The sequence below is a fragment of the Camelus bactrianus genome, chromosome 13 (assembly GCF_048773025.1).
Source record: "Camelus bactrianus isolate YW-2024 breed Bactrian camel chromosome 13, ASM4877302v1, whole genome shotgun sequence".
Classification (NCBI taxonomy): Eukaryota; Metazoa; Chordata; class Mammalia; order Artiodactyla; family Camelidae; genus Camelus; species Camelus bactrianus.
In genome coordinates, this window is record NC_133551.1 from 33,971,481 (window position 1) to 33,983,575 (window position 12,095).

Sequence of the window (12,095 nt, forward strand, 5' to 3'; positions counted from 1 at the left end):
GATGGGACCACCAAGGGAACCGATGGAGAAGCACTGGGAGGTGGTTGACTCTGCATCTGCTGGTGGACGGGGGGAGCTGGCAGTCCTCGGGGCCTGCAGCTGGGAAGAAAAACTGGCCATGGAGCAGGGGAGACATCGGACAGATCTGAACCTTCTAGCGCCTCTGCCTTTGTCTCTAGCTGCATCAAATCAAGACTTCCACCTTCCAGAATTCTTGCAAATTCCTCTTTTGCTCTAACTTGGAATCACATAGGAAAATAGATCCTGGGAAATGTAGTTCTAGCGTAGCCAAGTTGACACAGTTCAAAACATCACACCTCAAAACATGGGACAAATTTGCATAAGAGATGAAGGTGTGAACATAGCTCATGGGGAAGGTTTGTGGGTAAAGGTTTGGAGGTCAGAATGAGTAAGTTAGTGTTTAGGAGACCATGAGTAAATCAGCCCAGACATAGCGATGGATTCATGCTGGAAGGTAGTGGAAGACAAGGCTAAAAATAAACATTAGAATCATTACTTAACAAATTCATTACCTTATTCAACCATTACTTATTGAGCACATATTATCTACCAGGCACTGTACTAGGTGCTAGGACTATAGCGATGAATGAAAGAGTCAGATTTTGGAAGGCTCTGAATGTTAGACTAAATGCATGTTCAGTTTTTGATCCATCTCATGAGAAATAGTAGACTCTTCCCATTGGAACAACTGGTCAGTTGAATTTCTGCCCTTAATTCAACTCACCCAGTACTTAATTCAGTTCAACCAACACTGAAGCCCTTTCCCTGTGCAAGCCCCTTGCAGGCATGCTGTCATTGTCCTCGCTAACCGTGGAGCATGCCTGCACCTGGTGGTACTGATCAGAGTGGAAGGGTGAGCCACTTCTTTCCCTAGTAATTGTCTAGGATGCTTTGTGGTCACATTTTATTTTATGCCATGATGTCCTTATTCCAAAGCAGAGATACTTTATTAGGCACTTCAGGGAGACAAACGACATGCAGATTAGATTGCCTGAAATCCCCACAGTTTTGTTAAAATAAATGTTATTTCAGAATTCTGTAAACAAGTTGCTGCATAATTCACATTAGCTTACCTTGAGTAACACGTGGGTTCTGTGTGAGGAAAGCGTAGCACAGCTTAGCACTGTAACTTCTGCTTGGCATACATGACCTCATTTCACCTTCATGGAAGCCCTGAAAGGTAGGTACTTTTATTGGCCCACTGTTGCAGAGAAGGAAAGCAAGAATGAGCGAGATTAAGTACCCTTCCCAAGATTATATAACTAGTAAGAGACTGAGGTAATCATCCACTCCTCTTAACCACTTCACAGCCAACAAACGAGCAGCCAACTACTCTAGAGTTTGGCAACCACTGCCTTAAAGACACCTCCAGGTGCCTCAGGAGGACTATTTCACAGGCAGGAAAGGTGTCTAAGAAATATTGCTCAGTCTTAATAGACAAAAGTTGGGGATAAAACATCTGTGGAAAGAAATCTGCAAAGAGCAAAGCAAGACCTCTGAAGTCTTCAGGCTGCACTCCAAGTTGGCATGTGAGCGTTTCCTCTAGATTCCAAGATGCAGGCACCTGCATGTCAAGCCCCTCCTTGTGATAGCTGGACAGCCTTGAGCATCGTGTGATGGGTGCTTCTTTTCTTTACAACTAGCCTTTCCACTTATTACCGGATGAGGTAGATACGCTGCTATTTCTGCTAAACAGACAGTGCAACGAGGATCTTATTGCATGGCGTGTGTGCTCCTGTGTGAGGAAGAGCCCTGAATCTAGAATAAGAACTGAACCGGAACCAAGGACAGTATCTGACCCTTGGAGGACTCGCGTGGAGTCAGTAGCATTTCCTTTTTTTTTTTTTTTCATTTCTATTTTACCACTTCCTGCTGCCCGAGATCCTTCCTGATTATGTCTTTCAGCTTGCTAGACCCTCTGTATTCCTTGACCCAGAGCCCATTGTCCTCCCTCTGCTGCATCTAGTAATAGCTTCCTACATTAGTTTGTAGGTTCCAAGCGGCGTTGATTTAACCCTCATAACAGCTTAGTGAGGGAGACAAGGTTAGTACTACGCTTTCTGTTGTACAGAAGAGGAAACTGAGACCAAGAGAGACGAAGGGACTTGCCCAGCTAGTTCATGGCAAAACAAAACTAGTCCCTGCTTTCTCTGCTCCACCACGTGAATAACGCTGCGTCCTGGGAAGGAGAGTACCGTCTCCTTATGAGTCAGATATTTTATTTTTTAATCAGATTTTCACATGCTGACATCCTGTTTTCTTTTGGACCCATTTAAAATTAATTTTTGGATGGGGACAAGAGGTTGTGTTGTGATGGGGAGCGGGGTGGACAGAAGTCCAAATACACAGCCCTCTGACCAATGGCCGGCCTTGTTTACAGCACAGACTATCCAAACCGAATGTGACAAATGGGCAGAACCGCATAAGTATTCCAGCTCTTCACTTCCTTAGTTTGATTACATTGTACCGGATGGCATTTGGAACTCAGTTCAGGGTGCATATAGCTGAATTATGCAATTTGCCGATATGCAATTAACTGGAGTAGCAACACATTCAATCTAATGGGGGCCAGACAGAGACTGCATAATTCTTGGGAGCACAAGCTGATTATGCAGTTAAGTGATATGCACTTAAGAGAAGTGCACCACATCTATCTGATCCCATCTCTTCCAACAGATCCTTCGTGGCACTTTACTCCAGCCTTTCTGCTTTTATGGTCCAACATATTCTAACCTATATCCACTTGAAATTAGAACCTTACAGTTCATACGTAGATTTGGGACTCATTTCTTTTAAAAATCAACCTTTAAACATCGTAACTCTTGGATGCAAAAATGGGTAAGTATATGAGAAAGGAAAAGGGTGAATTTAGGGCTCAGTATGTCTGGGTCTTAAGAGATAGGGAACAAACTTGAACTGTACAATTTAGGATGCTTCGTTTTTTAGTTTCTTTCCTTTTTTTTTTTTTTTTTCTTCTTGGTTAGGAAGTTGTATTTCAAATGCAAACGTGAGGTGCATGAAAAGATTTCTTTTTAAAAGCAAAGGTCTTTGCAGTCAGTATTTTTTTTTAACTTGAAAATGGATATTGCAGAAAGGGGACCCTTTTACGAGAAACTCCAATTAAATGACAGTTCATTGAGTATAGAGAGTTTCAAGTTACTCTGATGATGATGGATTGTTAATTTAATTTGGCAGGTTTTACTGGTTTACTGTGTGCTTGCTGTATGCCCTGGATTGACCTAAATCATTTGGGGGACCCCCCAGAAGTATAAAATATGGCTGGCTGTCCTCAGCCTCCTTGGGAGATCATGACTCATACATACAAAGTAATTGAGAAACAATAAAATATAGCACATGATTAGGTGTCCAAAATGGCTGTTAAAGAGAGTAAACGAGAAAAGAAATCAAAGAAGGGAGAAAATGAACTGAGCTGGAGTTTTTCATCACTAGAGGGAGACAGAGGGAGAAGCAAAGGTCAGGGCTTCACATATACTGGATCAACAAAAACAACTCTGCAAAGGTATTACTATCCCCACTTTACAGATTAAGAAACTGAGGCTCAGGGAGATTGAGAAACTTGTCCATGATCAACAGGTAGTAGGAAACTGAGTCAGAATTTAGAATCCCAGTTCTGTCTCCACACTTTCTCCTTGGAGGTGTTTAACAGGAGGCCATGACAGACAGGCTGCCGGGGATTCAGACACCTACTGGGAGAATTAACTGTGTGACCGACGCTCTCTATCCCTACCCTGTGGTCCTCTTGGCCAGGAGGATTTCAAGCAGGAGATGGGAGTTGTGGTCTCAGTTCTGAGGAAACTCCTTCTTGTTCCTTTAGCAGAAGAGATACCAGCTTTCCCTGAGTTGAATACATTTTTGCAAGTTCAGCAAAACCGAATGTGGTGATTGAGCAAAAAGCAGAGTAATTTGGCACTTGGGACCATTGTGGTCGGCAAGGAAGGGAGGATGATGAAGATTAATTATCGAATTATCATCAGATAGAGGGAGAAGCTGCTCATGGCCCAGGAATGGGGAACTAGGTGTGACTGGGCCCAGCTGGGATTAAACTGGCCCCTGTCTTTTAGGTTTCCATCAAAAGCCCTGCAAGGCTTTCTGCCAGTCAATAATTTACTCTTCACCTGTGTAGTTTCCTCCTGCCAGGTAGCAAATCATCATAAGCTTAGTGGCTTGAAAACACTCCCATTTGTTATCTCACAGTTGCTGTGGGTTTGGAGGACGTGCAGGGTTAGCTGGTTCCCATGCTCAGGATCTCACAAGACTGTGATCAACATGGCACCCAGGGCTGCATTTTCATCTGGAGGCTCGACCAGGAAGGATCTACTTCCAAACTCGTCAGGCTATTGGCAGAATTCAGTTCCTTGCAGCTGTAGGACTCATGGTGGCCTCTTTCTTCAGTGTCAGTTTGCTTTCCAAAAGCAAACTGACACTGTAGTTTACAAATGCTTTTCTGTTCTAAAATTAACCACAAACATGCTCGTCTCAGCTAAGGGTTTCATCATTCGAACAGTTGTTCAAATCAAAATCCTGAAAGACACCCTTGATTTCTCAATTCATCAGCAAGTCCTATGGCCTCCACCTCCAAAATAAATCCTGAATCCAATACCTAGTTTCCATTTCATTGTTGCCACCACCGTCTCAGCCACTGTCATCTCTCACCAAGCCTGCTGCACTGCCCTTCTCACTGCCCTTCCTGCCTACCCTCTAGTCTTTCCCAAATCCATTCTCCACTGAGCAGCCAGAGTGGGCTGCTAAAGATGAAAATGAGATCATGTCACTTCCTTACTTGAAGTCGTCCCATGACTTGTCACTGTTATTACAATAGAATCCAAATTCCTATCCATCCATGATGTGGCCCCTGCTTACCTCTCTGATTTTATCTCCTACCGTTCTCCTTCTAGGTCAGGTTTTGGCCACACTGGCTTCCCTACGTGAACTCACTGTCCCTGGACCTGCACGTGGCTGCTGGCTTTTCATTATTCAGGTCTCAGTTCCACATCATCACTTTACAGAGAACATCCCTGACCACCCTTTGCAAAGTAACAACCACCTCTCTACCTACAGTCACCTTTCATCTCATGACTCAAGTTCCTTCTTCCCCAGAGCACGTATTACTGTACAAAAGATCTTCTCCCTCCCTCCCTCCCTGCCTTCTTTCTCCAGTGATGGTTAATTTTATGTGTCCACATGACTGGGACACAGAGTGCCCAGATTAAACATTATCTCCAGGTGTGTTTGTGAGGGTGTTTCCAGGTGAGGTTCACATTTGAATCAGTGGATTTAGCAAAGCAGAATTCCCTCCCTAGTGGGGAGAGGAGGGCCTGGATACACTCTGTCGCAGGCCCAGATAGAACCTGAAGACGGAGGAAGGGGGGTTTCACTCTCTGCCGACTGGTTGAGCTGGGACGTCAGTCTCCTCCTGCTCTCAGCTGAGACTTACACCTTTGGCTCTCTGGTTCTCAGAACCACACCCTGGCTTTCCCAGGTCTCCAGCTTGCAAACAGCAGATCATGGGATTTAGCTTCCACAATTACACGAGTCAATTCCTTATAATAAATTTTATCTTCCTTATAATTAAATACTTATAATATACGTCTTGTTGACTCTGTTCTCCTCCCTCCCTCCCTTCCTTCCCTCTACCTTTCTCTCTCCTTATTTATGCATCCATTTTTTTTACATGATTATTGCTTTCTCTTCCTTCTAGAATATTAGCTCCATGACAGACTTTCAGCACTATGCCTGGCACATAACAGATGTTCAATAAAAATTTGTAGAATAAATGAGCCTTGTGATGAGTGTAATGAAAGGAGTTGTGAGTCTCTATTTTAATGAGAACTATTAGATCACTTGCTCTAAGTGAAAGTACTGTCGAGTGTTTACCCATGAGCTAGCTCTCCAAAGGCGGGGACCAGCTTTTATACGTTTTTCTTGCCCCAGCACAGCCTCTGGTGTGTAGTTCCTGGCAACAGGATAGAATAGGGGTTAGAGAGTTTGCGCCATGACTCTTCCATTTACTATGTGGCTCTGGATGGGATATTTAACCTCTTTGAGGCATGATTTCCTCATGTGTGAAATAGGAATAAAAGTATTACATACTTCATAGGATTAGGAAGATCAACTCAATTAACACAGGCAAAGCTCTTAACTCAGTGTTTGACACACATTGCAGGCCACAGACTCTTTGCATTTCCTTCTTTTCCGTTGCCTCTGTTTTCTCTAATTTTGAGCTTAATTGTTAAACCTTCCATAGTTATCAAGCTGTTTCAACGAATCATCTTATTTGTTTTCCATTTCCCTAATCCCAAGCAAAGCTTCTTCCTTAACTTCGAACACAAATGTGAGTGGCATTCACTCCATGCAAAATAGCAGTGTGGACCCAACCGAAAAAGTGCTCCCCCTCCTGGAATTCTGTGAGCTTCGTGGTCAAGAGGTGGAGCCCTGATGAAGAGGGAGGGAGCAGCCAAGGCTGGGTTCGGCTTTGTCTTCAATGTGAGAAGAAGTGTTTCAGGCCCAGGTTTCCAGGGAGTCCAGCCTCTTGCTGGAGCTTCGGACTCCTTCTGACTCTGTCAAGGTGGAGAGAATGCTCCCCTCCCTCCTCTTCTTTTATTTCCTTTCCTCTTTCCTTTCTCTTTTCTCTCTTTACTCAGTTTACTGCCATCTTCCTTCTTCTCTACTCCACTTTAGGTCAACACAGTACCTCTCATCGAAATACTTCTGCCTCTGAATCTCTTTATCAAGACTTCTGCCAGAGATGCAGCGATGAGAAGCAGGTTTGCAGAACATCAAATGGCAGGCAGACAGGTCTGCGTACAAATTCCTGGTTTTGCTGCTTAGTAGCTCTGTGACTTTGGGCAAGTTCTTTAACTCCTTGGTGCCTCTATTTCCTTATTAGTAAATTAGGAATAATACCTACCTCATGGTGTCGTGTTCTTGTGAAGATTTAAGATGTAAACTATGCATCCTGATGAGCACTTAGTTGGCATCTAAAATATTTTGGTTTTATCTTCCATCTCTATGCCCCAACCAAATGGACAGACTTTAATTTCAAATCCATTTCAAATTAGATTGGAAGGGTTTTCTTTTAAAAAAAAATTTTTTTTTATTGAGTTATAGTTATTTTATAATGTTGTGTTAAATTCCAGTGTAGAGCACAATTTTTCAGTTATACATGAACATACATATATTCATTGTCACATTTTTTTTCACTGTGAGCTACTACAAGATCTTGTATATATTTCCCTGTGCTATACAGTATAATCTTGTTTATCTATTCTACATATGCCTGTCAGTATCTACAAATTTTGAAATCCCAGTCTGTCCCTTCCCACCTCCCGCCCCCTTGGCAACCACAAGTTTGTATTCTATGTCTATGAATCTGTTTCTGCTTTGTATTTATGTTCTTTTTTTTTTAGATTCCACATATGAGCGATCTCATATGGTATTTTTCTTTCTCTTTCTGGCTTACTTCACTTAGAATGACATTCTCCAGGAGCATCCATGTTGCTGCAAAGGGTGTTATGCTGTCGGTTTTTATGGCTGAGTAGTATTCCATTGTATAAATATACCACATCTTCTTTATCTAGTCATCCGTTGATGGACATTTAGGCTCTTTCCATGTCTTGGCTATTGTAAATAGTGCTGCTATGAGCATTGGGGTGCAGGTGTCATTTTGAAGTAGGGTTCCTTCTGGATATATGCCCAGGAGCGGGATTCCTGGGTCATATGGTAAGTCTATATATTGGAAGGGCTTTCTGTTGTTTATTTGTTTTTTAATATAAAGCTGATTATTTTATTGCTAATTTAAAAAGAAGTGACTTTATATTGGGAAAAGAAAAAAAATACCTTACTTACTGCAAAAGTAAGACTCAAACTAATAATCACAGCAGCTTTCTTCAGAACAGCCAAAGATTAGAAGCAACCAAAATGTCCTTCAATAGGTGGATAGATAAGCTGTGGTTATGGTGTAGCCATACAAAGGAAATACTACTCAGCAATTAAAAGGAATGAACTATAAATGCACACAGCAACACAGGTGAATCTCAAGAACATTGAATGAAAGAAGACTCACATGAAAGGGTACATCCTGTATGATTCTACTTATATGAAATGTTAGAAAAGACAAATAAAATCTATAGTGATAGAAATCAGACCGGTGCTTGTCTGGGGCCAGGGGTGGGTGTGGGGATTGACTGGTACAAAGAAACGTCTTTGGATGACAGGATAGCATCCAAAATGGATTACGGTGGTGGTTACATGAATGTATTACTTGTCAAAACTCACAGATAGTTACAATTAAAATGGATGTATTTTACCGAGTGTAAACTCTACCTCATTAAAGTTGATTTAGAAAAATTAGAATCAAGAGAAACTGACAATTAGGATAACTCACTTGACAAGTACCTGGTAATGGTGATTTTTCCTTTAACATCCATCTTCTATGGAAACAGAAAAAAAAAAAATCCTTTGTTGTACAGATATTCCAGGAAGAGTATTATTAGCCGCTCCTTGGAATGAGGAGGAGTTTTGGGTGCAGAGTGTTCTGCTTTCACGGTCTGGGAAGAAGAACATCTGTTGTCTCCCATCAGCTTTGTTCCTTTGTTCCCAGAGGGTATGGGGTGTGTTACGTTACCTTATGAAGTCTTCTCAAGTTCTGCCCATCTTCTTTCGCTCCCCCTTTCCTTTTCTTCCTTTCTTTGTATTTCTTTGCCTGCCAAGTTCAGTGAGGTTCTGAATCACAGAAAAACAGATCACCTCACATTAATGTGAAAAGCCAGGTTCAAACAGGAAAAGTATGTGGGAGAATTTCAGGCAATTGTCTCAAGATAATCCAAGACAAAGTTCTGCTTTTCGCCTTGTTCTCTTAATAATCCGGGTTTCTTTGCTTGAATCATGAAGGTTAATTCTTCATTACTCCTCATCTGTGTCAGTGGAGAAACATGGAGAGTTCATGGGTGTTTGGAATTTGTAGATCAAAAAAATGCTTGCAAGATAGATAAACACTTTGGAACAACCTATAGTAAACCAATTTTAAAAATAAATTATATAAAAAATTTCATTTTCAAAGGCCCAGGAACAACCATGTTCTCTCTGGTGAATATCTGCCTTGTTTATTTTCTGTATCTTTATTTCTTATGTGTTAACATAAATGTGTCCTACTCTATGTACTGTTTTGCAACTTGCCTTTTTCAGTTTCCAATATGATTAGATATTGTTCATGTCTGTACATATATGAAGTTGAACCATATGAAATTGCTATTTCTGTAGACCTGAGCTGGAAAGATACAGCAATTTCATATAGTTCACCTAATACATACACCTTACTGTTTGAATGGCTACATAGTATTGCATTGTATCATTGTAACATAATTAAAAAACAATCATTCTTCTATTGATGAATATATAGGTTGTTTCCATTTTATTTTGCTAATACAAACAAAATTAAAATAAATGCACACACACATATATAGTATATACATACGTACACATGTATCTTTGTGTGTATATATCTTTGCAAATAAATGTACATGTCTTTCTGTATGTATTTATACACATATATATCTTTGTGTATACACACACATACAAAATCTTTTTATATAGGTATCAGTATTTCTGTGGAATAGATTGGATATCTAAATGTGTAACTGTGGTCGTGGGGTCTACAAATTTCACGTTTTGATAATTATTGCCTAAGTGTCCTCTAAAATGACTAACAATTTATACCCCAGAGTGTCCTTCTCCCCCTAGGCTCTCAATAATCTAATGGGTGAATTGGTTTTTGAAGCATTTTGAAATTAGTTATTTTATTCAGCAAAAGATGAAAGAAAGATCTCCCAGGTGCCCAGCCCTGTGCTAAACCCATAAAGTAAGCATGTGCATAATTAATGTGGTCACTGCCCTCTCAGTGTGTGTGTTCTGACAGATGAAATGACTTACGTGCATGTGCACACACACACACACAATCACACACAGAGTGGCAATGATTTCATTGTCATAATTAGCAATCATCTCTAGCAAGATTAACTGAAAATCCACCACCTGCCTATGCAGAGGGTCCACGGGAGTCAGAACAAGCGTCGTTCTGGCTCCTCCACTTACTCTCTGCATGACCCTGAGTTTCTTTATTTGTGAAATGGAGATAATAATAGTGGTGCCCTCACAGGGTGGTTGTGTAGATTAAATGTACAGTGTGATGCACAGTGCCCAGCCCTCAGTAAGGACTCTGCAAATGTTAGCTGCTCCCATTTGCCTTCATTTCAAGAGCACCAGCTTCATGTGCCTGTGGTTCTCCTCTTCTAGTGTGGCATTAAGGACTGTATTTTTTTTTTTAATTTTAATATATGGTGTGTCTAGCCCTGGAGAGACAGGAACTATCGCACCCCTTACTCTGAACACTATATTTCTATTAGTGTAACCTGGTTGCTAAGGTTTCTGCTCTAAGGTTATTTTGTTCTAAGAACTTTAAACATTGCCTTCACCTAAAATAGAGGGACTTCTCATTGCAGTTTTGCAAAACCCTGATTCAGGATGGAAAAAGGGCCATTTCAATTACTGCCAGGGTATTTTAGAAGGCTGATGGTAAGGGGCAGCACTGTAGATATTTTTAACCAAAATAGAATGGTGCAAAGTTAAGCCATGGAGACATTTACCCATAAGAGACAAATTTCCTGCATTTATTATTAATGTTTCAGAAAAACACTGTTTTCTTCCAGATATGTAAATTTTGTGTTCACTGTGGTAGCATAAGCAGGTGGGTGGGAAGGTGCCTGGTCCATTACGCGTGACCATGAACCTGCTGGAGTCTATAAACATGCAGCTTCCTTCTCCAGAACTTCTCTTACATCTGTTCCAATTAATTGCCTGTTCCATGCTCAGGTGGCTACAGCAACGGCTGCTCAGCGGAAACTGTGGGGAAAGATCGGAGAAATGTAAACAGTTGACAATCTAACAAGAAGGCATTGTCCCCACTAGAAACTCATTAGGGGGAAGGACTTGGGTGCATATAAACAGCCTCTGTAAGGAGGCATCTCCACGAGCTGCTGAGGCTACCTTGACAACGTGGACAGGCCTAGATTAATAAGTAGCAGCAAGGACATGCTAAAATGCCACTCAGAGGCAGGGCTGAAACCATTCCAGCGCACTCAGACCCAAGGTTTTCTGTGTTGGGAGTCCATAGACATAATTATTTGTAGTCAGTAAGTGACTCACAGGCTACCTAAAATAGTCTACCTGTTCTCTCCCAGAGGGTCCATTGGACTCCTTCAACCGTCTGATGGTTAGTCCTCTTGCCCCCCAAAATAGTCCTACACAAACACACCTAGGATTTTGCATATAATCCCTAGGGTTTCATAGATGCCCCAGAAACTCCATGGGTCCTAGATCAAGAAACCTTGCTTTGTGCTCATTTCCTGTGTTTTGTTTTTGTTTTTGTTTCTGGTTTTTTTTCTCCCCCACCCTTCACTCCCAGCAGGGAACTGATAGTTTTTTCCTTCTCAGGATGGATGTCCACTGAATTCACGTACTTCCCACAAATTCCACCCTTCCTTCAAGTCCCATTCTTGTTCACACTCTAGTGGAGTTCTTTGTGCTCTGAACTCCTAGGACACTTGGAGTTGGGAACAATTTAGTACCCAGTTATATCTAGGACATCTTGAGTCGATCATTGACATTACATTTAAATATGCATCCATTCAACACACATTTAATGAGTGCCCACCATGTGCCAGGCACTGTTCCCAGACAACTACTGCACTATTAAAATCAGGATCATATAACACAACTTGCCAACTTCTCCAACTAGACTGTGGGTCCTCAGAGGCAAGGACCAGATCTTCGATCTTGCCACATCTTTTTCTCTTGCCTTATTCCTACTCATCTGTCAAGGCTCAGTTCAGACGTCCTCTCTCCTGGGCTGGGTTAAGTAATCCTCTTCAATATGTCTCCGGCACCCTGTGCTTACCACTGTTAAAACTCCTGCCTCCTTGTTTAGAAGTCACCTGTTTCCAGGTCTGTCTCTCCCAGTGTGCTTTCCTCCATGGAAGGGTCTTATCCCCGGTACAGAG

The 12,095-nt window shown here is 41.7% G+C and overlaps 1 protein-coding gene across 5 annotated transcripts in view; it reads left to right on the forward strand.

The window, feature by feature from the left end:
- TM2D1 (TM2 domain containing 1) overlaps positions 1 to 12,095 on the forward strand; it is a 73,184-nt gene that overhangs the window by 54,840 nt on the left and 6,249 nt on the right. The window lies entirely within an intron of this gene.